The following is a 24,286-nucleotide window of genomic DNA, read 5'->3' on the forward strand; positions in this document are numbered from 1 at the left end:
CTGACATATGTATTTCCTTTTAACTAATGCTCACCTGCCACTAATACGTTAAGCCTTATGGTGTGTACAGACTTAAAAGATTAATGAAAGATATCAGACCAATTTTACCCCCTTCCATGTAGTATAAGAGCCATACTCTACGCAGTCTATTCTATTGAGCTGAACTCCCCATCAGACACAAATCTTTCCAATATCATGCACACAAAGATGCTGTACACATTCAAAAGATCAGTATGTTGCAGCATCTTGCAAAGATTTTTATCTGATGGGAACTTCATCTCAATAGAATAGGCTGCGTAGAGTATGGCTCTCATACTACATGGAAGGTGGTAAAATTGGTCTGTGATCTTTCATTAATCCATCAAGTGTGTACACTGCATTAGGCCTTGAACAAGCATGCAGATTAGATGTCTATTACAAATCTGACAAGATTAGACACATGCTGGTTTCAGGTGTGTGATTTAGACCCTACTGACCAGAAACATCACCAGCACTGCTAGGCAACTGGTATTGTTTAAAAGGAAATAAATATGGTAGCTTCCATAGGTCTCACACCTCAGGTTCCTTTTAAACCCATTGATTTACATGGGCTATCAGTTGCAGTTGCAGATGTGTTTCCACATTGCAGAGAAGCACAAAACACTGGCATAGGGTAAATTAGGCCTTAAACAATTGCTCAGGCAAATTACAATCAATAACAAAAAATTGATACTTACCAGAGAAAAAGGAAGCCTCTAGATGCTCCAGAGGCTTCCCATGTCCACCTGGCCCCCACAACTGCTGCAGCTCGTGGACCCCTAAAACAACGGACATATACACATCCCCTGCTTACTCATGAATGGGAAAAATACACATTTGCAGGATAACTATTGAAACTATGAGTGCAAAGGGATGCATGAAAAGCTATTCTAACTTTGTGCTGCCTTTTGAACCATATAGATGAGAACTATGGGTAGTTTTTTTTTTTACAACAAGCCACATACTGTTTCTTCGTTTTCCAGCAAATTTACTAGAGAGTTATAGCATTTACCATGGACTGAAGTTCACATTAAATATTAAAGTTAGAGGAACTTTAACCAACTTTAACCAAAGATTGATCTTTATTCCAATCAGTAGCTTATACTCCCTTTCCCATGATAAATCTTAACCTTTTCTCAAATAGATCATCAGGGGAGTCTGTATGGCTGATTGTGGTGAAACCCCTCCCACAATGTGATGTCATGACTAAGGTCCTGACAGTTTGCGGTCTGTGAACTTTGTTGCATTGTGGGAAATAACTGTGTTTTCCAACTGCCAAGCAAGCAGTATATCCCTCTGTGCATAGAACTCTCCGTAACGAACATTCCGTGCAGATCACCTGGCAGGACTAAAGATGTCACCGCCAGTGATACACTTCTGAATGTAAATCAGGCAGTGGAAAGATTTTGCAATAGGCAAACATGGACTAAATAATCTGTAAATGAATATTGTAAACAATAAGCAATTTTATTCATGTTATTTTCACTACAGTTCATCTTTAAATGTTATTCAGTTACAAAGTGGTTTGTGCAGCGCTGACTCGCTGTACTAAAGCAGTGTTACTATTTCTGCTGCAGCATTTCTTTGCTACAGAATGCAATGCAGCACAAGGATGGAACATAAACAGGATTTGAAAAGTGGGTATTAGTGTATAAAGCCGACAACCACCGCAAATGAAGATTAGCGTGGAAAAACAAAGTTGTATTTGTTGGATAAGCTCAGTGCTAATTTTTCACCTGGGAATATTTGCTATGTCAATCCCTCAGTGATAATGAGATGGAAGCGCGTTTGAATGGGGTTCCTTTGCTCTCATTTATAATGCTGAATGAGCCTGAAATGTAATATAAAACCTGTTCTTTATAAAATAAAATCATTTTCTGCCTAAACTACAGGTTTCTGAGAGCTTTGCTTTAATGCTTTCTCAGATGCTAAATTGAAAAACAGCCAAGGTATGCTGAGCGCCTGCATGCCAACTAGTAGAAGTCATATATTGTTCTTAGGTAATGTTCTGTAAGAGCTAGTATTTAAAGCGGAATATAACCCTGCATTTCAACTTTGCTCTAAAATATTATTTACAGCATATTATATGCAAAGAGCATTTTTTTTTTTACTAGACCAGCATTGGAAGGGTTAAACACAGACGTTTCAAGTTCCGTGGAGAGATATGCAGAGGTTCAGATTGTTACATTCTATGTATCTATTGATAAACAGTTACACACTCTTTGGCAGTCCTCCAAGCTCCTTCTCAGTCAGAGGGATGAGTCATTCAACACTTAGATACATTTCTGTAAACAAAATGTATCTCTTTTCAGCTTCGGATGCGTCTGCAGAAATCTAAAGGAACTTTAAAGCCCTGTGTAACCCTTCCAATGCTGGTCTAGTAAAAAAAAAAATGCTGGTTGCATATAATATACTGTATAGGTAGAAAAAAAACAACGTTTTGTAAGAAATAATACCTTTTAATGGCTAACTAATAGAGTTAAATGATGCAAGCTTTCTGGGATCTAGTCCCCTTCTTCAGGCATATTTCCAGATGTAAGCTGAAGTAAAACACTGATGCAGATAAATGGTAAACACGAAGATGACAGTTGTGATGTCATCTTCGTGTTTACCATTTATTTCTACCTATATAATTTCTACCTATATATTCTACCTATATAATTTGTTTGGCTAACACGGTACAGAAACTTTTTTGCTACTATATAATATACTGTAAATAATGTTTTAGAGCAAAGTTGAAATGCAGGGTTATATTGCGCTTTAAAGGGAAATTCATTTCACAGTGACTTTGCTGCTGTGGAACGGGCGATCCAAGTGTTGCAGGTATGTTAAGCACTAATGGCCTGATTTACTTAGGTTGTCATTTCTTTTGTGGGGTCAGCAGAGCAGGAGGGAAGCCCAAACCTGGTTTACATAAATATGCTCACTGGACGGCTCCTGGGATGTAGTGTACTCTGACTGGCCCATTAACGAGAAAAATATTTATTTCATCTTTAATTTTAATGGCACATTTTTAACACCAAATGATTCACTGTCTGATAAAGATCCAGCAGAAACACACCCAAACACTAAATATATAATTGAATAAATAATTGAATGCAGTTCTACAAATACAATACTGGTAGGTTGCGCTTCTGAGGTACTAAGGGGCGTGCCAGGGCACCATGATGTGTACTGTCTGTCCTAGTGAAAATAGGAGCTGACCAGTTCATTTAAAGGGCATCCGAGGTGAAAATAAACTGATGAGATAAATAATCGTATCTATCCTCCTTCTCCTAAAAATGACTTTTTTTTAGATATCCCACAGTATTTAAATTTATTTTCAAGTTTTTACTTTTTTCAGTGTCTCTGCTCAATGACACATTCATTGAAGTATACCAGAGCTAAAATCTATGAACTGTTGACCATTTTTTAATCTCTTTTTTTGCTCTGAGAAGCCATTTACTGCCAGAAAAGTGGTTTATGGCTGTAATTCCTTATTAGGGAGTGTTACACTATATTATGACCCATACAGAAACTTTCAATTGCTTATCTGATGTTTAACTCTTTCAGGCAGAGAAAGGGAAAAAAGAAGCCCAGCATAGTCATATAGTCATTTGTGATTGGCACTGTACAAACACATGTGTATCTCATCACATTCATTAAGTACAGGAACTGTGCTTATAACATAATGGGCATCTGTGTGTTTAGTGTGCTGCTGTAATATGAAACTTTTTTTTTTTTCTCTAGTGAAAGAAAATAACCGTGAACTCCTGTTGTTGCTGTTGTTGTTGTTGTTGTTATTATTATGGTATTTATGATTTCTATAGCACCATCATCTTCTGTGGCGCTGTACAGAGTAGCAAATAAACATGGGTATATAAAAATACAGACATTGGTATTCATAACAGTATAGACATTGGTAAATAATACAGGAGTGATAGACATCATAATTGTTATAGTGACAAATATATTACGAATAACAATGTACTTTGGGGCCTGTTTCCATTAGGAGCGGTGCGATGCGGCTATATAGCGCATCGCACGGCATGTATGCTGAAACACATGCACGGCAATGGAAGAGTTTCCACTGCGTGCATGTTGTGCAGAGCGATCCGAGAATTTGCAGCATGCTGCAGATTCTCGCACAGGCCGCATCCGCCCGCAGCTGCGTCCCATCTCCTCCATTGACTTCCGCATCGGGAGATGCGGATGTGATGGGGCTGGCGGCGAAAGTGATGTCAATCAACAAATGGATTGTCTATCCGGTTTTCAAATCAATTCTATCTGAAGTGTTTGTATTGGTTATAATTTTCAATCTATTTATAGGCCCGATTAATGCGTTCTGATCGTTTCCTTTCAATCACAATTATCTGATTGGAAGTGAAAATTGTCTTGTTAATGGGCACCTTAATGCACTCTTGCATTAGCAAAATAAACTGCATGGGGATAAATTATGCTGGCTGGTTTACACAGAAGTGAAAACAAATGCATGTCACAGTGTGAGGTGTATCCAGTGACAGAGAGCTGTGATGAAATCCCAGTGGTAATCTACATGTCAGAAATATGATTATTGAGTCAGAGCCATATGGCTAAAATCCAAACACCATTTGTTTATAGGCGTTACAAATTACAGCCTACGCTTATAAGTAGCCATCTGAGTTCATGTCGGTGATCATCCAGTAACGGTTATTGCAGAGCACAGCAGTTCTGTCATGCGAAAGAATAACCACCCAAATGTGTACTCTATCACTCCTGTGTAGTATGGAATTTCCTCTGTGATAATTCAATACTTACCTAGTAATTGTCCTTGGATCTCCATCTCTGCAAATTCGAGACTACAGTACCTGCAATATGCTTGAGGAAATAAGCAGGATAGAGCATATAAGAGCATTAGGAAACATTCCTTTGAATGTAGACCTCACATAAGGTTTGATTAAATGTAAGTTATGGTATGTTATTTATCTTACAGTGAGATTCTAGCACTGTCTCCACTTAGAGTTAAAATGTGTATCACATTAGTTTTGCTAGCAGTGTATCTGGGAAGCTGTTTCAAGAAAGAAAATGACTGCTTAGAGTACAGTAAGGGTATAGTGAAACAATATGGCAGATTTATCAGAACCAGCGCAAGGAAAACTGGAGCAGAACTGGTGCAAAAATGTATCAAATGTCTAAGGGCCCGTTTCCACTGGTCTGATGCGATCACATTGCATCCAGCCTCATCTAGCTGCGGGTGACTTCCGGTTATCTTCCAGAAGTCTGGATGCAGCTGTATGTGCTGAAAGGAATCTGATGCATGCTGTGGCATGTCATCCATAATTTCCCCAGGTTGCCTCACATCGCAAATGAAAATTCGCATGCAATGGAAACTACTCCATTAGCATGCATTGGCTTCAGGTTTGATGCAATGCAAAATCGTGGCTACTGGAAAGGGTAGTCATTGGTTGCTCTGGGCAACTGCTCCACCTCTGCTGCTGCTGTGCACCAGATTTGGTGCATTGACCTCTGACTTGGACACAAATGACAAATGACAGTCTTTGATCTGTAGCCATTGCTCTGGATGGCCATATACAGCTTGACATTTGGGGATTTATTATACTTACATGGGACAGCTGGTTGTAAACCTACATTGCTGGCTTGGAATTTTTTTCTTTGGTCCATGACTTCGGTTCTGCTAGGAATTTCTTTGTTCAGTGTAAGAACCAACATGTGTGCCTGTTGAATCTATGTAATTATCATTCTCATGCAAGCTTCTTTTTACTTTTCACCCTTGACCTTGCACAAGCCCTTCTTTCTGTAACTTGCTCTATTTAAGTATGGCAAAATCTTTATTTAATGAAGAAAGCTTGTGTTTTTATCTGGCCTCTCAGGGCTGCAGTCCAGAGAGGGAGCAGTCATGTTCTGATGAAGACTGAGCATGGAGTTCTCAGAAACCTGTTTCTTTTGGACACAAGTTAGGGAAAGCTTTATCATCTCTGTGTCATAAATAATATAAAGACAGGCTGAGTCATGGGTGATGTATTATTACTCTGCATTATAAGAACGCAATGAATTTTCTACCGAGAACAGCAGATGCTGCACTGTGATTCTGTACTTTATAATATGACATTGGGATTTATCTAGAATGACATGGCATATTTTGAACTGTCCCATTCATGCAGCTAATTACTACTTACATAAAGAAATGAATCAGCTTGGATAAGTAGTGGAATAGAATTTCATTCATCAGGATTTCTCTTCTAAAAGGTTGAATATACTTGGATGCCAACATGTGCTGCTGAAGCCACAAGTAGATTTCAGAGCTTTGGCTCCTGATCCAATCTGTCACGATGATTTCATGTGACCAAGCACTAGAAACCTCTGCACAGTTATCAGTGATCAGCTCTCCGCCAAGCTATGTGTACTTCACTATAGAACGAGTATAATAAAAATAAAATAAAACCAACCTTTGAAATTACATTTTCATTTGCATTTTTGTTTTACAATATTCAGTTATACATTTAGTCAATGCTTTCCCTTTGTAACATCTAACCTCACCCTAATTTAAATTCTTTAAGTTGTCAGTGATGCCCAGAGGTGTTGCTAGGATCCTAAGAGATCCGGGGCACTTTCAGGCACTCCAGCCAGAAAATGGGTGTGGCCATGCACCAGAATGTGGGTGTGGTCATGGGTGGAGTCCAATTTACATGAACTTAACAGCAGTCTAAGCAGGCCTGCCCAGAAAAATGTTGGATGAAGGCCCCTTTTTATTAATACAAAAAAAAAATTTCAGCATATTGCATAAATAGGCAGTGTCCCTTCTAAGAACAGTTACCAGGCTTCTGTGCTGGCTGGTCTGGCTTTCTGCTGGGTGGGCTGGCCTGCTGCCGGGTTGTCTAAAAGTCCCTCTATAGCATTTCCTGACCTTCTAGTGGACCCCCCTCCCATGGCACCACAACTCACAGCATGCCATCATAGAAAAACCACAGCTCTCTGCATGCCCCCATAAAGGCATCACAGCGCCCAGCATGGCACCAGTATGCCCACATAGAGGCACCATAGGAACCTAGCATACCCCAGGTTGATGCACCACAGCTCCCAGCATGCCCGCCATTGAGGCACCACAGCTGACTCTTCCTGGGAGACATCCGGGGCACCCCAGGATAGATCCAGGGCACGTGCCACTGATCTTTGGGGCTAGTAACGCCCCTGGTGATGCCAGCATCTTTACTGCTGACAAGGAGAATCACAGCCCAGCCTAAACACCACAGAGGTAGCGGGGTTACATACCAATACAGGTAGACGCAGAACCCGCCAGTATAAACAGCCTGAAAATAGGAACACATCAACAAAACATTTTTCAAAAGGATGTCGTTTTTTGGGAAAATTGATTTTAAAAAATTCAAAAAATGTTTTTTAAACTTGGTAAAATTATATTTTTCTGTGGTGCACTATACTATGTAGCAAGTTCCATGTTCTGCATACACATTTTATACATTTTATCATCTGGACCAGGCTAATTGAAACCTATGCCCTATTTGGGACCCGTTATCCTTGCCAGGGGGTAGATTTCAATTTATGGACTCTCCACTGGCACCGATCTAGCTGCTGTCCTGCCGCTGCAGCCCATTCCCCTTGCAGTTGCTATGACAACTGAGCTCCATGAGCCAATTTCATTGGCTCCTGAACCTGTGATCCAATCGGCTCTGCTGTCATAGTGACGGCAGCACGAGTGGGCTGCAGCGGTGGGAACGGCAAGAGCGGTGGTTCCATGTGGCGATTCCTGTGAGCCCCGTTTTTTGTACCAGCAATCTCTGGTCCTTAAGGGGCCATAGACTGCTGGTACTCAAGTGGTTAAAGCAAACCTGTTATCCAGCACTAGGACCCTCTGGAAGTTTGCATGGATTACGTAAAGTCAACCCTATTAACTTATTTGCTTCAAGCAGGCTTTTGGGTGGTCACTGAACCTAATTACATCTGTCAGCATTCATTTAATTCAGTAAAATAATATTTAATATTAGTTACTTTAATTATGAAACATAATAAAAATAAGTCAATAATTACTGTTGTGTGCGCAGCTGTATCCTTTAGCCAGAGACAAAGTACATTTTAATGAGTTCTGAAAACCAGAAGATTCATCTGTGTGCTTAACTTGGCAAGTCTTTAACCTTAGTGTTTAAAAATAATGAACTCGGCAGCCAGTCAAGTAGGTACTGTATGAATTGTAGAATTCTATCCATCAAACATCTCACTCTCATATACAGGGACATAAAGTTTAGTGGCATCCTTTATTTGTTCTCTGCAAAGTGCAATGATGTACAGCTATCCGTTTCCCACTGCAAAACCAAATCTGCTCTTTTCTGTTGTACAGAAAGCTTCCCATCAGCTGCAGCACAGAATTTCCCCTTTCATTATTTTAAAGTGTATTTCTGGTTACAAATATAGGACATTCTTGCTTTCCATGCGGCCAGTCTAATATAATAGCTTATTATTATTATTATTATTATTATTACTACAGTTTTTTTTATTATCTCGGATATTGAAACAGATAGTATCCCCCATGCAGACTGGTATTCCCTGAAATCCTAAGCCATCCTTTGTGGTGCATCACAACCTGAGCAATATTAGCCTTCATCATCCATTACACGGAAGGGCTCTGCATGTCAAGGACATGGGATCATGCTCACTTTAATCTGGAGCAATGAGAATCTTTCCTGTGGCAAGTACTAAGGATCCGTGCCACAATGACATTTAATGGATCCCTGTTTGCCAAAATTTAAAATAATGCAATGAATGCTAATAAGTAAATCTCCTCACCACTGATTTAGCTTTTGATCCACAGTACAAATCAGATGTTTGAAATAAACTCCACTGCTTTGTACTACTTACAATGGAGACCACTATCAAAATAGCAATCTCTGATCAGAATAATGTCTGTCTAGACTGGTCATGTCAGAGCTCTCTTTCAGTGACTCAGTTTGTTCAGATGGGAAAAACAAGCAACAGTTGTCCCTGCTTTGTTTAACTAATGACTCCTGTAGGAATGCGAATATAACTTGGGCATCTGTACTGAAATCTGGTGCAACAGAAAGTACAGATTTCAGGCTACAAGTGCAAAAAAACTTGGTAATCATTTTGATGTTTGGAAAAATCATAGACCTTTGCAAATAGAGATGGAAATGCCATTTTAATAATAAAGAGCAAAAGCATCTCTACAGCATGGATACTTGTTTATGGCAAATGTTTAGCAAGAGTGGAATTTTACATGAACAAGGTTGGCTGGAGTAAATAACTTACAGACAAGTCCCTCGTGTAAAACTCATCTTACATGTTACTGTGTAATTTCTTTAACTACGTATCTGTTATAGTATAGTAGTTAATGTAGCAATTTCACTCATGTCAAAAACTATTTGCAAGATGATGCAACCTGATATAGCACATTTTAATATGTAAATGTCCAATAAAAGTCAAATTTCACTGTAATGGGGCCGCTGTATTCAGTTTTGCATCCAGTGAGGTTATGCATTGCTCACCATAAAGGTAAGAGATCTGCTGTAAGAAAACTTCTGTTTGGCCTTCCTTTTAGTGATGCTCATTTACTATAAATGTTAATCCTCCTCAGGGTTTCTTCATAATCCTTATTGATGATGTGTATTTGTATCGTATTATAGATTCCTAAAAGTGCACTGCACACTTTTAATGCTGTTGCTACAGTACCTATCTTCACGAGTACATAGCACCTAGTTCACTCATGATCACCTATTTGTTTTTACTTTTCACTACAACTTGGTTAGCCATTGGGCAGTGAATGCTGTCTCACTTATATGGTATTTGGCATTGCTCTGTCTGCTTTCTGGGATTTGAGATGGTGCCCACAGTATTGTAAGTAGCAGTGTACATGGATAGCTGCTCCCTAAATGGTACCAACTGGGAAAGTACAACATTTATTATTATTATTATTTAGTATTTATACAGCGCTGACATCTTCCGCTTCGCTGTACAGAGTATATTGTCTTGCAACTTAACTGTCCCTCGGAGGGGCTCACAATCAAGTCCCTACCATAGTCCTATGTCCATGTATGTATCGTGTAGTGTATGCATCATAGTATAGGGCCATTTTTCGGGGGAAGCCAATTAACTCATCTTTATGTTTTTGGGATGTGAAACAGTAGTGCCCGGAGGAAACCCACACAGACACAGGGAGAACATACAAACTGTGCAGATAGTGCCCTAGATATCTTCTCTAAAGTTTAGATAGTTTACACAGCATATCTAGTTCCAAACAGCTTCAAAAGTTTGATTATTTATTCCTGTGATACAATGTGGGCAGCCATATTCTGCTTGTCACAGGCTGAGGGCTGGAGATGCTATCAGCTTGCCTGTGTGTAAATTCAGTGCCCTCTCCTCCTCCCCTCTGCCTCTGAAATCAATGGCTAGTAACCTCCTCTTCCTGCCCAGACTGAGCTCCCCTAAGCCCTTGCTACAGTGCCAAGGCACAAAAGGAGCTGTGGCTGAGGCTTGTTTAGTTTATAGGGAATTAGAGTATTAAAACAAAACAAAAAAAGTATTTGGCTTGAGGAATGCCCTATAAACTATATGAAAGGAACACAATTATGCAATTAGTAAAAGTGTATCTCGGAACCACTTTAAGTATGAGCTCTTTCACTTAATTTGGGCTTTTGCACTGTGAGTGTCGCATGTAACTGCTCCTGTGAAACAGACCTTATGCTGGATAGTTTTATATACTTCTGTCTGACATAGAAAGTGCATGCTTCTTAGAGCTTCTTTCAGTAACTGATAATTCATGGCAGCTTTGACCTGAAATGGGTACTGTAAGTGATAAAGCAGGTACTTACTTTACACATATATTTTTATGAGATGAAGAACAGAGGTCTTTGATTGTTGCCTCAAAAGCTGAGGCTTTAATTTTATACTTAGTGGTGGACTGACTCCGGAGGATATCGGGACTGAAGAAGTTAAACCGTGATCTTAGTCAACTGAGCATGTTTACAGCTCCCTGGACCGCATACATTTGAAATCGGCGCCGGTAGACTTGGGTGCAGGATAGAGCCGGTATATGGCTGATCCTGCTTCTGCACAAGTCCGGGGCCATATTAATTACTATTCCTCCTCCAGGCCGCCATGGATAGTGGGGGAATGATATAATTCGGCTTCCAGCAACTGCTGGAGGCCGAATTATTGTGGTGTTTTTCTTTAAGCAACCTCGACTCAGTCTTCTGATGGTGCCGATGTTACTCACTGAGGGCTGCTCAGTTGTGATTCCTATTGTAGTCTATGGTGGCACCGGCTGCACCCAAATCTAGCAGCGCCAAAAAGCACTGCTCCACCCTGGACCTTAGCCTGCTTTGTTTCACATTCCTGTTGAGGAAATGTGGCAAGCATGCCATCAATTTCCATGTAACTGCTTAGCTCCTTGCTGTGGGCGAAGGGAGTAATATTAGACTATCTGCAATTTGTGCTCATCTCACTGTCTTGCTAGGCGTAATAAGCAACTCGTGGCTATAACAGAAAGGTTTATTAAAGTAATAGTGTTAAAACCTAAACCCATCAGTCTTGTCAGTTTATAAGAAAAATCAGAGTTCAGAAAGCTGTTTTTATATTAGTAATGTTAGCAATAGGTTCCTAAAACTCTGGTCAACATTTGTTTATTAAGATGTTTTTGCAGAGGATGCATTTCTAGCTAGCCCCAGCAAAGGAAGCAGAAAAAGGCAATAAAGCGTAGGCTTGGCAAAACGGCATAGCGTATGCAAGGTATAGACATTTAATAGCTCACCACTTAAAAGAAAGATCTGGGGACATTTAAAGTTATTAAACTGCAGCTAAAAGTAACAGAATTCTCAACATAAAAAATGCTTTTTAATTCCCCTTGGCTATACTCTAGAGACAACTCCAGGCAATATCTCGTCTAGAATATTATGTTTACTCCTTGTTTCCCTACTTTGGTTTCAAACGTGTTGCTTGGACAACAGTTGATTACTGAGTTCTTTTTTAATACGGGACATAAAAGACACCCCAAAAGCAAACATACAACTAACCATCGGAGGCTGAACAACATAATTATAAGATAATTAACGTACAGTGCAATTAAAAAAAAAAAAAAATTCTATGCAGAAGGTCTTAAACACCACTTAGCAACCAGAAGCACTAGCAACACCAAATAAATGTAAATACATTTTTAAATCCTGTTTTTTTTCATAAAAATGGTAGTATAGATAATTTTGTGCACAGGGACATTTAAACCAGGCGCCGTGCATCCTGCAAGTCACGCGGCAACAATTCCTTCTTGTGCGGGTACGCAGCCAAATCCCGGAAGCCGTGCCATGCTATGGGATTCGCTGCCTCCCGCACAAAAAAAATCTGCAATGTTGGCCGAATCGCTAAGGCAAGCGATTTGGACAGCGGCAGCATTATCCCCTATGGCAGAGTTTCCCCGCACAATTTGCTTGCAGGGAAACTCTGCGGATTCGGCCTGATTTCCGCAGCAGTGGAAACGGCCCTTAGTTTAACTTGCTATGTGTATGCTTGTGAACAGACACTATGCTTATTAGGGAACGCAATGTGCTTAGACAAATCGCCATACACACGCTCAACTCTGACAAGATTCACTTTATCCTCTTAACCTCCTGAGCGGTATGGACGAGCTCAGCTCGTCCATCACCGCCGGAGGCTGCCGCTCAGGCCCTGCTGGGCCGATTTTTATCAAATAAAGTGCAGCACACGCAGCCGGCACTTTGCCAGCCGCGTGTGCTGCCTGATCGCCGCCGCTCTGCGGCGATTCGCCGCGAGAAGCGGCGAAAGAGGGCCCCCCTAGCCGCCTGAGCCCTGCGCAGCCGGAACAAAAAGTTCCGGCCAGCGCTAAGGGCTGGATCGGAGGCGGCTGACGTCAGGACGTCGGCTGACGTCCATGACGTCACTCCGCTCGTCGCCATGGCGACGATCTAAGCAAAACAAGGAAGGCCGCTCATTGCGGCCTTCCTTGTTTATTATGGGCGCCGGAGGCGATCGGAAGAACGCCTCCGGAGCGCCCTCTAGTGGGCTTTCATGCAGCCAACTTTCAGTTGGCTGCATGAAATAGTTTTTTTTTAATTAAAAAAAAACCCTCCCGCAGCCTCCCTGGCGATCTCAATAGAACGCCAGGGAGCCTCATCTACACGCGTAGATGAGGCTCCGATGCTACTTATAAATCGAGCCGATTGATGAGATCCGACAGGTCGGATCTTGCTACCGCCGATTCCCCGCTCGTTCCCGGCGAGGGGACAATGGCAGGGAATCGAGCGGAAGATAAGCGGCGTGGGGACGAGCGGGTATCGAATTCGGCAGGCGAGCGGGGACGCGGCAGGTACGCGCGGGGACGCGGAAAGGGCGATCCGCCGGCTACGCGTGTAGATGAGGCTTTAAAAATGAAAGCTGTCTGATAAAATAGTTTTTAATATATTCTGATGCAATCACCTGCATCCAATGGTAGCAGACAACTAAACCCTGCTGACAACTGCTTCCCAGCAGCTTATGTCCATTTGTAGTTTCGCTGGTCATCATCTGACAATGGAAAGAGTACATTTGTGATCACTTTGTGAAGCCAAAGCAGTAGTGTTTGTGTTGTGTTTTTTTTTTTTTTTTTTTGTGTTTTTTTTTTTGGCTTTCCTGCTTGTGATCGTTCAAAATTGCATCTTGTAAAAGGTGACCCACGTGAATGGTTGGATTGATGACAATAATTATGTTAGTACATAGTGTAGCCCCTGTTACACTCCTCATGTCATATAGTCGTTTTATGGAATAGTTCTGAAAGGAAACTCAAGTAACGTCTTGTTCCTTCTCACATGAAATTCCCAAGATGTGCAGGATTATGTCCACTATTACACAGCTCATTATAGCTCTACTTGCAATTCAAAGGAACTTTCTTACTTGCAATGTGAAATTAACAAGTAGACAAGCATGTGTGATCTAACTGGCATTAAGAAAGCAGCAAGGATGAAATTACACCAGCTCATTACCGACAAGGAGGTAGGAGAAGTGATCAAACGACTTTTAAGCAATAAAGCATCATCCCCAGATGGCTTTAATAGTTCTTTTTTTTTTCATTAAAAAGAACCCTGCAAAATTTCTTTTGCTACCAAATTTCACAGTGTTTTGACGTTTCAGCTAAAAGCTTCATTTGCCTGCAGGCATCTCAGATGGGAAATACTCATCTGGTAAAATAAACTGGGAGGACTTAAAGGATCATTCCTCCCAAAACACACATTTATGTTTTTGATAGTTTCAAAGTGATACATTGAATGCTTAGCTATGTCTGTCGGGACTCCAGTGGCAGAATTTTACATTTAAATTCCCACATCTAAGTATATGTCACTTTAATGTGAGCAAGATCATTTCAATGTTCCTGCTGGATTTTTAATGTTTTTTATGGGGAATATAATAGAGCGGGTGGGAACAATGGGTAACACACCCCTGTTGCAGTAGGATGCTAACTGTATATTTAACTGTGTGTCACTTAATATATTAATTTTCTCCCCTAGGTTAGCTGCTTAACATCTGTAATGAATTCAAGCTGCAAAGGGGTGGGGAGAGAGAGAGGTGCAGGATGTGCCCTGGCTTGTAAGCCACGCCCTTATAGTTTAGTCAGTGCTGCAAGAGCAAAAACTTGAATGGTCTATATTCCATATATGGTACTTGAGATTCAAATTTATTAGGGGTCAAGGTTATGAACGTTCCATAGACTCTGACTCTAGTTACCAATTCCATAACTCTGACTTTGACTCTAACACTGACACCTGACTCCACAGTTATGCAAACAGGATGGGTCTCGTAGTAGAACAGAGGCGCCAGCAGGATTAAAATTGATAAATTTAAAAATTGCTAGGAGGCAGCGGTGGACTTCCTACAGAAAGCAGCTACGAAAAGACTGTCTGAATAAGTATAAAGGAGGATAAATAGCAAAGCAGAGCCACAAGGGGGCAGACTTGGGCTTGAAAAGACATCCCAGAAGACTGACTCAGCTATACTCATTCCCAGGAAAAGCTAGACTGAATGCTCAGTTGGAGATTCTTATTAGGGCTGATAACAGGCAGATTTAGTAGAGAAGAATGAAACCAAGAGCAGAGTAGGTGTTTACTGTCACGTTCCTATTGATATATATGGTAAAATACATGAGGGTGCTCCGTCTCTGGTTCTCTTTAAGTACTATACCTACATCGGCAACTGTCAATCCTGATTGAATTATGCTTTAGTAGTTATTGTATTGTCTCCATTGCCCACCCCAATAAAATTTTACTTTATTCCATTGTGTCATTTCCAGTCAGGTTTACAAATTATAGCAGCTTTTAGCATTCCTCACAGTTGCACCCCACACATTATTCCTGTAACCGTTGAGCTAAAGGTTACTATATTTTTGTGTTAATAATGTCATTGTTGTAGGCAATTGAACATCTTGTTCTCCTACACAACACATGCCTAGCAAATTTGGTTATTAAACATGTATAGGGGTTTTGCTATTAACCTTTAAAGTCGGCCCATTAACTTTAATTGAATTCGCAAAATTAGTTCGCCAAAAATTCAGTGCCACCCAAGGAAGTTGTTGCAAGACAGTCCGAGACATTTTCTCTCATTTCTGGTGTGAAATTCAGAGCAGTGATGCTAGCCAGTATTATATATGGAATGTTACAGCAATAAAACAGTGGCTACAACATGTAACCCTGTGTCACATATTTTGAAATTAAACCATTTGACCTACAAACTATTGTGGCTAAATCCACTGTACAGGAAACTACATTACATTACAGAGAGACATATCTCACATATGAATTGGCCTTTTATACTTTTTAGAAGATCTGTTATAGACTGCAGTATGCGTGAAGATAGTGTTCTTACAGCGATACTGCTTACAATACACACTTTTATTCTTCATAGAAGGATATACATTCTCATGAAGAGAAAAGCTGAAATGCTTCTCAGATCAATGCCTCTATGGAGATAGTAGAAAATCTGATATCTTACATGTTCCCTCTATGGATGACTTATTTTAGATTAAATACACTAAAGCTGGCCATACACCCATCTAATGTGGCAAACGGATTGATCTCTCTCTGATCTGAATCTGATCAGAGGGTGATCTAATCCCCTCATAAACAGCACATCGATATTCAATAGATTTCACCATGGCCAGGTGACTAGATAGAGCAATGTTATAGAGTTAACTAGGTTTGTCTGTAGGTGAACTGCTATTATTTGTGAACATGGAGTTTTGGGTGTTATGTTCACGGAACTGTACTGTACTGTACTGCTGTCATGGCTGCAAATAAGCATACTATTAAGCATCTATTATTGCTGGAAAATCCTAGTTTATTGGATACGGAGATTGAGGAATAATTTTAATACTGTAAAACTAGACCATGGCTTTCTTGGCAATTATAAAATACCGGGGGAACAGGTAGAATTTTTAATTAAGATTTTGAAGTTTGCACTCAAAAGAAATTATTTTTGGCACAAAGGGTGTTTTTATTTACAGATTAGGGGATGTGCCATGGGGGCGGGATTCGCTCCGGCACTGGCAAATTTATTTATGTCTAGATGGGAAGATGGTATAATTCACCAACACGGAGGAGGTATGCTTAAAACTTGGCTGAGATATATAGATGACCTGTTCCTCCTATGGGAAGGGGGACAGGAGAATCTGATTAATTTTTTTGACACTATAAATGATAACACATGGAACATACAATTAAGTATGGAAAATAATAGGGTGGAGATTAATTTTTTGGACCTTAAGATTATTAGAAATGGGAATAAATTGATCACTAAAAGTTTCTTTAAAGAAACAGATCGTAATTGTTACATACCGACTACAAGCGAACACCACCCCAATTGGATAAGGGGGGTCCCCAAGGGCCAGATGGTGAGGATGAGGAGAAATTGTACAAAATTGGAGGACTATGTAGAACAATCGCAGATATTAATAGATAGATTTGAGGAGAAGGGATATCAAGGGGATCAACTGTACAGGACTATGATGCAGGTGGGCAGGACAGAGAGGGAAAGATATCTATCAAATAGGACCAAAGAAGAGATGTCCACAATTAATAACGGTGTGCCTTTTATTACTGGATATAACTACCAGAGAAAAGAACTTGAGAGGGCTTTTGAAAGAAATTGGGGAATATTGCTTGAGGATAGAACGTTGGTAAAACTGTTGCCGGAAAAACCCACTTTCATCTATAGGAAAGCCCCAAACCTGAAGAACCTGATAGTACCTTCATGTGTAAACCCTCCAGAATCTGAACAACTAGCTTTTTGGCAGAAACCAGGTTTCCATCCATGCAGGGGATGTTTCCCATGCAGGGAGGCCAGGGCTAAAAAGGCTGAAAAGGTCACGTCCCATTTTAATGGGAGAGAATTTAAGATAAGGCAATGTATAACATGCCATACTAGGGGTGTTGTCTACTTGCTCTGGTGCCCATGTGGCATCCAATATATTGGTAGAACAAAAAGGAAGCTGTTAGACAGGGTCCATGAACATATTAATAACATTAAAAATGGGGTAAGGGGGCACAGTGTATCAGAGCATTTTAGGAGAAAACATGCAAGTGACCCTCTTCATTTGAGTTTCTGTGCCATAGAGAAAATTAATATTCCATGGAGGGGAGGAAATAAAATTAAGATACTGTCTAGGAAAGAAACAGAATGGATATTTAAAATGGAAACAATGACCCCTAAGGGCATGAATATAGAGGTAGATATCAACTGCTTCATAGGTAATGGATAGATAACATATTTTTATGATAGGAAAACATAAAAATCAGATATGGTAAAAGTGTATGCTGAAAATATATGCTGTAGAACTATCCAGGTGAATTGTACTGAAGGGGATGTAAACCAGACTTGAGATGTGTATCATAATATGTAGAATATCTTATAATGTGACTTGTATCGAAATTGGGACTGGGGATGTGTAGCCCTTTAAGAAAGTAAAAAATGATAGGAGTAATGTGCTGCTTGCTTGATATTATGGCAATTGCCGTAGTGTAGAGTTAAATGTAGGGGTTTCTAGTGTAAATAATACAATATGTGATCTGCAATTCAGGTCTGGGGATATAAAATATGTATAAGGTGGTTATAAATGTAGAAGAGACATAAATTAAAACCCTGTGTAACTTCGCAAAGTTTCCCAGGCTCCAAAATGGCCGCCCCCATAGATGAGGACACTAGGCGTGCATGTGGGAAGACCACGGGGGGAGGAGCTTGATCTATCTAAAGCAGCACTGTGCCGGCAGACTCCATCCCCTGAATGAGTCATAGCATATGACGAAATCGATAGGGAGGAGTCTTGCCGACAGAGTGGACGAACGCCGGAACGAGAAGCAGGGCAGCAGGACAGCCGGTGATTGAGAGCAGCAAGGGGTGATACTACGCGGCGGTTAGCCCGGGAAACCGCGCGGGGTGGAACCCGCTGTAATAATTCCAAAAGCCGTTTAAAACTGCCATACCACGTGAGTGCAACTTTTAATAAATATTTTAAAGTTTTAAACTATACTGCGCAATGAGGAGCCTCTACTTCATATTTTAAGGTCCTATACTGCTGGAATATTGCTGTCTTATTGGAATATCGCTGAATATTGGTCTGAAAGGAGTCGTGGAAGGCGAGGGGAGCCTATGTAATGCCCCACAGGTGTTTTTTGCTACTGTAATCGTAGCATTTAAAATAGGTGAGTCGCACTCCTGATGGGTGATTAAGACTGGTGAAGGATTAACTGAGGAAGCGCTGATGATTCTTACTTTGAACTTTATGCGGGAATATACTCAATTCTTATCAGAAGCGCATGCCTGATGAACTTTTATTTTCAGATTGAACTCCTGGTCCATAAGGCAATACGGAAACCTTTTTAAGGGACTCACAATCTGTGTTTTAATCTGTTATTAGTGAGCTTGCTATAATATAAGCTGAAGTTGGTGTAGTTCTATGAGGAGCCTTTTTGTAGGCTAACAATTTATTGTTTCTGGGACTGTGCAATAACAGTGTATTCTCCGGTGTAAGCGATGTATTTAAAATTAATCAATGTTATAGAGTTAACTAGGTTTGTCTGTAGGTGAACTGCTATTATTTGTGAACATGGAGTTTTGGGTGTTATGTTCACGGAACTGTACTGTACTGTACTGCTGTCATGGCTGCAAATAAGCATACTATTAAGCATCTATTATTGCTGGAAAATCCTATTTTTTTGGATACGGAGATTGAGGAATAATTTTAATACTGTAAAACTAGACCATGGCTTTCTTGGCAATTATAAAATACTACTTAGATGTTTTAAGATTGGACAACATTTTACAGTGAAGTTTGTGCGGTATTAGGCCAGCTTTATTTACCTTGTGGAGTAGTCTAGAACAGTGTTTCTCAACATTTTATAAGAATGTATCCCTTTTAAAACCTTTACTCACCAAGTACCCCATATAGTAAACATTATCACAAGTACCCCTTGACAAATATATATTTAATTGTAGCACATGATATTTGGTTCTAAACAATTTCCAAGCATTTACTATTGCTTTTAATTAGCTAAAACACTAATTTGGTGTTTAAATAAGATGTATCATTTTCATAAAACTCTACATTTGTTATTCTTGGATAAGTATATCAAGCCAGAGTACCCCCTGGATCCATCAGAAGTACACCCTGGAGTACACGTAGCACACGTTGAGAACCTAGGGTCTAGAAGCTCTAGAGCCAGGACTACATTGCTAACCCTACCTAATTCTAACCCACTAAATACTAACTGTGCTAATGTATAATGGTGCTGAAAACCATTGGTTCCTCGCCATTGTTCCTTCTACAGCTAATTCTCTTGCAGGTCACTTATCAGGGTGTATTTCTATGTGTTAGGACATTTTAGGAACACAGTGAAAATCTTATGTTAATGTTATGAATACACGTAATTTGCTTTGAACAAAAGTTTGTTTGTGCAATCTACAGCAAACACATGACATGGCAGTTACACATTGAACGAACCATATACATACAGTTCAAGTGTATTGCAATTAAAGCACCAAGCTATCTCTTGACATTTTCTACTAGAAAAAAAAAATGTTTATTTTAAGAGAACTATCAGTTTGTTTTTTTCAGCTGTATTGAGTTATAGAGGAGATTTTGGAAAAAAAATTGTGTTTTTAGTGTTACTAGAGGCTGTAAAATGTGTGGGAGTTACTTGACTTGCATAAAATTGGTAGCAGCTCTTTACAAATACTGCGAGGCTAAATATAAAATCACGGGAGTCTTGCGGCTCAGAGACTGGATGCTGGTGTTCATTATTGCACTTACACAGTCAGCTTGCAGCATTCATGTTACGCACATTAACTGAACAGCACAAAGTTGAAATGATACTGATCATGGTTTATTGTGAAAAACTATTTCAATAATGAAATAATAGTGAAAGGGCTATAAGTTATTATTTTATTGTATTTATAAGACATAGATAGACAGCACTCATGCTGCTTTCTCTTTCTGCAGAGCACAGGCAGAGCAGGAGGTGGAAATTGGCAACATAGATACAGTTATACATAGTCATAATTTTTAAACCTAAAGTTTAGTTTACACAGATTTTCTTTTCACATTTGAAACACTTAGTTACTTAACTGAGAGCCAATGAACCATCATTTGACCATCATCCTCTGTCTCTTTCTTATGTCAGAACATTTAAAGGACAACTGAAGTGAGAATAATATGGAGGCTGCCATATATATTTCCTTTTAAACCAAACCAGTTTCCTGGCAGCCCTGCTGATTGGTTTGGCTGCAATAGTGTCTGAATTACACACCTGAAACAAACATGCAGCTCTTGTCAGATCTGACAATAATGTCAGAAATACCTGATCTGCTGTGTGCTTTTTTTTAGGGTCTATGGCTAACAAGTACTAGAGGCAGAGAATCAATAGGACAGCCAGGCAACTGGTATAGTTTAAAAGGAAATACGGCAGTCTCCATGTCTCTCTCGCTTCATTTGTAATTTAAACTATACAGTTGCGTTCAGAAAACAAGTTCACCACCACAGTAAACTAGCTTAGAGCTGGGTTGGTTCTAGACTTTATGCAGAGGCAGACTTGTGAGGATGCCCCCCCCAACCTTCCACCACCCCGATTTGGAATGATCGCATAGCACCCGACCATTTTCTCCGCTCCCTCTAATGTTCTCAGTCAGCAAGGAGGCATATGCAACAACTTGAGATATGACATGCTGCAGCGCAACACAATAACACGCTGGCTGGCTGCGAGTCTGTGACAAACAAATTGCTCACCCTTAGCCAACCCTGAGCCAGGCTGTCCTCTGTTCCTCCTCAGTCAGGACAGCAGTGCCACCTCCTCCTTTCTGCTGTGTAAGTCAAATAAACACTCAAGCTCTCAGTCGTTTTCACTTTATGCATCCGAGCAATGTTCACCTCCCAACTTTATCACTGCTTATCACAATGAACTGATCTATATCTTGTTTTCACCACCAATTAGGCTTTCTTTGGGGGGTACATTTTGCTAAGAGCTACCTTACTGTAAATGCATTTTAATTTAACAGTAAGAATAAGAAAAACATGGAAAAAATGCGTTATTTCTCAGGTTTCGGCCATTACAGTTTTAAAATAATACATGCCTCCATAATTAAAACCCACGTATTGTAATTCCCCATTTGTCATGGTTATTTCACCGTTTAAATTATGTCCCTATCACAATGTATGGCGACAATATTTTATTTGGAAATAAAAGAGCTTTTTTTCCATTTTGCATACATCACTATTTACAAGCTTATAAAAAAAATATAGAAATATGTCATCTTTATATAGATATTTAAATAGTTTAGACCCTTAGGTAAATATATGTTTTTTTTTATTAAACATTTTATGTTAGTATTTTTGGGAGGGTGGGAAGTAAATAGTGTTTTATTTAGGGAAATATTTGTGTAGTGTAATTTTTTTTTTTTTACTTTTAGATGTAGTTTTACTCTTTGGCCACAAGATGGCAACCTTGAGTTTGTTTACATGACGTCACTCTAAGCATACAATGTATGCTTAGAGGGACATCGAGTCAGAAAAAGCGAAGCTTCTGAGAGAAACTGTCGCTTTTTCTGCGGGGGAGAGGAATCAGTGATCGGGCACCATAGCCTGAATCCTCAATTCCTGGGCTACCGAATCTGCAGCCGGGAGTGCGCGTGCACGCGTGCTATCGGCCGCGAGAGCGCGCGGGAGCGCTTATGTCCTCCTTGACATTTTTATACGTCAAGGAGGACAAAGTGGTTAAATATATAACAGTCTTGTATACTGTACTTGTAAAAGTCCCTTTGCCAAACACCTGCACACTTAGGAGTCATGCTTTGCCCCCTGCATTGCATTTTCCAGGTGTGGCCTTATAATTGATTTATATGAGGGCAGTAGTTTAATAGCATTACAAGTTTTTCATTCTCTTTTCATGCATCCCACAACTTAGTTTGCTTTAGCATCAGCTGCTTGTAATTGAATGTGATTGCTTAACTTATTAACTGGTATTCCGATCATCTTCTCTGACTGTGTCTAATATAGCCCAGCTGTATCTCATTCAGTTTAATTGGTGCTATTCCATTACTACAGACAAAATTATCCTACATGTCTTGGTATTACAGTTTATCTGCGAACACAGAAGCTGTAGTGATTAGATAACAGAAATATGTGTGTTTAGTGTGCTGTGATAAAAACTGTAATTTTTTTATGCAAAGTGTACTGCAATTTTCTTGCACTTTTTACTGCACCTGCATATGTGTGTGCACAGTAGTACCTATAACTGGGGCTGAACTCTAGCTTAGCTTAATTCCCATACAGTGATTGAGAGTTGTCTGCAGTCATGTGACCACAACAATCACAATTAGCCAATCCTTTCTATCAAAGGTTTTAGAAACTTATTTTCCCTGGTCCATTAAAGTAACTCCCAATAGAAAGGGACTTATGGATACACAGTGGAAATTTTTATCATTAGGCTGGGGAATTTCTTTAATACCAACCCTAACTCTTTGAATGATATGTTATTCCTGAAAGTCTGTTTGCACCGCAGACAGTGCTTTGCAGAAGCTTTGCTCCCTGTGTGGCTGCTGTAAGGGTGTAATTTCAGCTATTTATCAAATCATTGTGGTGTGTTCTACTAGCATGAAATTGCTATGTATGAATAGAACAAGAGAAGCAATGCTGGGCAAAAACCATAAATCATCCACAGTCACACTAGTTAAAGCATATGCATAGCTTTTTACACTATACTTCTCCTGTCAATCCCTTGATTCTCTCTATCAGATTCCTTCTTGACTGGATGCTGTCAACATGAATCAATATTGCAGAACCTGGTCACAGTAATAGAAAGTGAATATTAACCCCAGTGAGGGAATTGTTACAGCACAGGACGCCATAATTATATGTTGCTTGTTCACAAATAAAATGTAAAGTAGTGATGTGATTTGAACAGTGAATGAACCCATAGCATCTAAATGGATCACAGCAGCATAGTGATGTCTCATTGGTTGCCTTAGCGCCTGTTTCCACTACACATTGATTCTGGATGCAGAAAAACTGACTCCAATGAATGCCTATGGGCCTGTTTCCACTAACCGCGATTTTTCTGATGCAGATTTCCCATAGGCATTCATTGGAGTCAGTTTTTTGTATCAGGAATCCGCATGTAGTGTAAATAGGCCCTTAGGCTGCTACACTTAGCCATAAATACTACAAAATGTGCGAAGAAACAGTTATAATCATTGCATGGGCGAATATCTTCTCACAATAAAGCCCTGTAGACATGTTAGATGGAAGTCATTCAAAATGAACAACTGATTTGATTATCAACCAATGTATCACTAAAGAGAATGGAAGTAAATGACTGAAATAGATAAGTGATGGTTCTTAGTCTCTTTGGATTATCCGCCTGGCAGATCGTTTTGGATGACAATTGTTGTCCTTTTTGGATGCCAATCAGTGCCAGGCAGCGCTGAGGGGTGGATCGGAACTCCCTCTGACGTCACGACGTCCATGACGTCGGTGACGTCATCCCGCCCCGTCGCCATGGCGACCGGGGAAGCCCAGCAGGAAATCCCGTTCTGAACGTGATTTCCTGCTTACTTTGATCGCCGAAGGTGATCGGAGTGGGTGGGGGGATGCCGCTGCGCTGCGGCTATCATGTAGCGAGCCCAGGGCGCTACATGATTTAAAAAATAAATTTAAAAAAATAGTGCTGCGCCCACTCCTGGGCGAAATAATTGTATTGCCCAGAGGGTTAATGACATGTATGCGTTTATACGTTTCACTTCCATC

At 40.1% G+C, this 24,286-nt stretch overlaps 1 protein-coding gene across 6 annotated transcripts in view; it reads left to right on the plus strand.

The window, feature by feature from the left end:
- The window catches only part of AUTS2 (activator of transcription and developmental regulator AUTS2), a 1,744,602-nt gene that overhangs the window by 30,528 nt on the left and 1,689,788 nt on the right, over positions 1-24,286 (plus strand). The gene's annotated exons all lie outside the window — the stretch shown is intronic.

Source organism: Hyperolius riggenbachi, chromosome 2 (genome assembly GCF_040937935.1).
Source record: "Hyperolius riggenbachi isolate aHypRig1 chromosome 2, aHypRig1.pri, whole genome shotgun sequence".
In the NCBI taxonomy this organism is placed as follows: Eukaryota; Metazoa; Chordata; class Amphibia; order Anura; family Hyperoliidae; genus Hyperolius; species Hyperolius riggenbachi.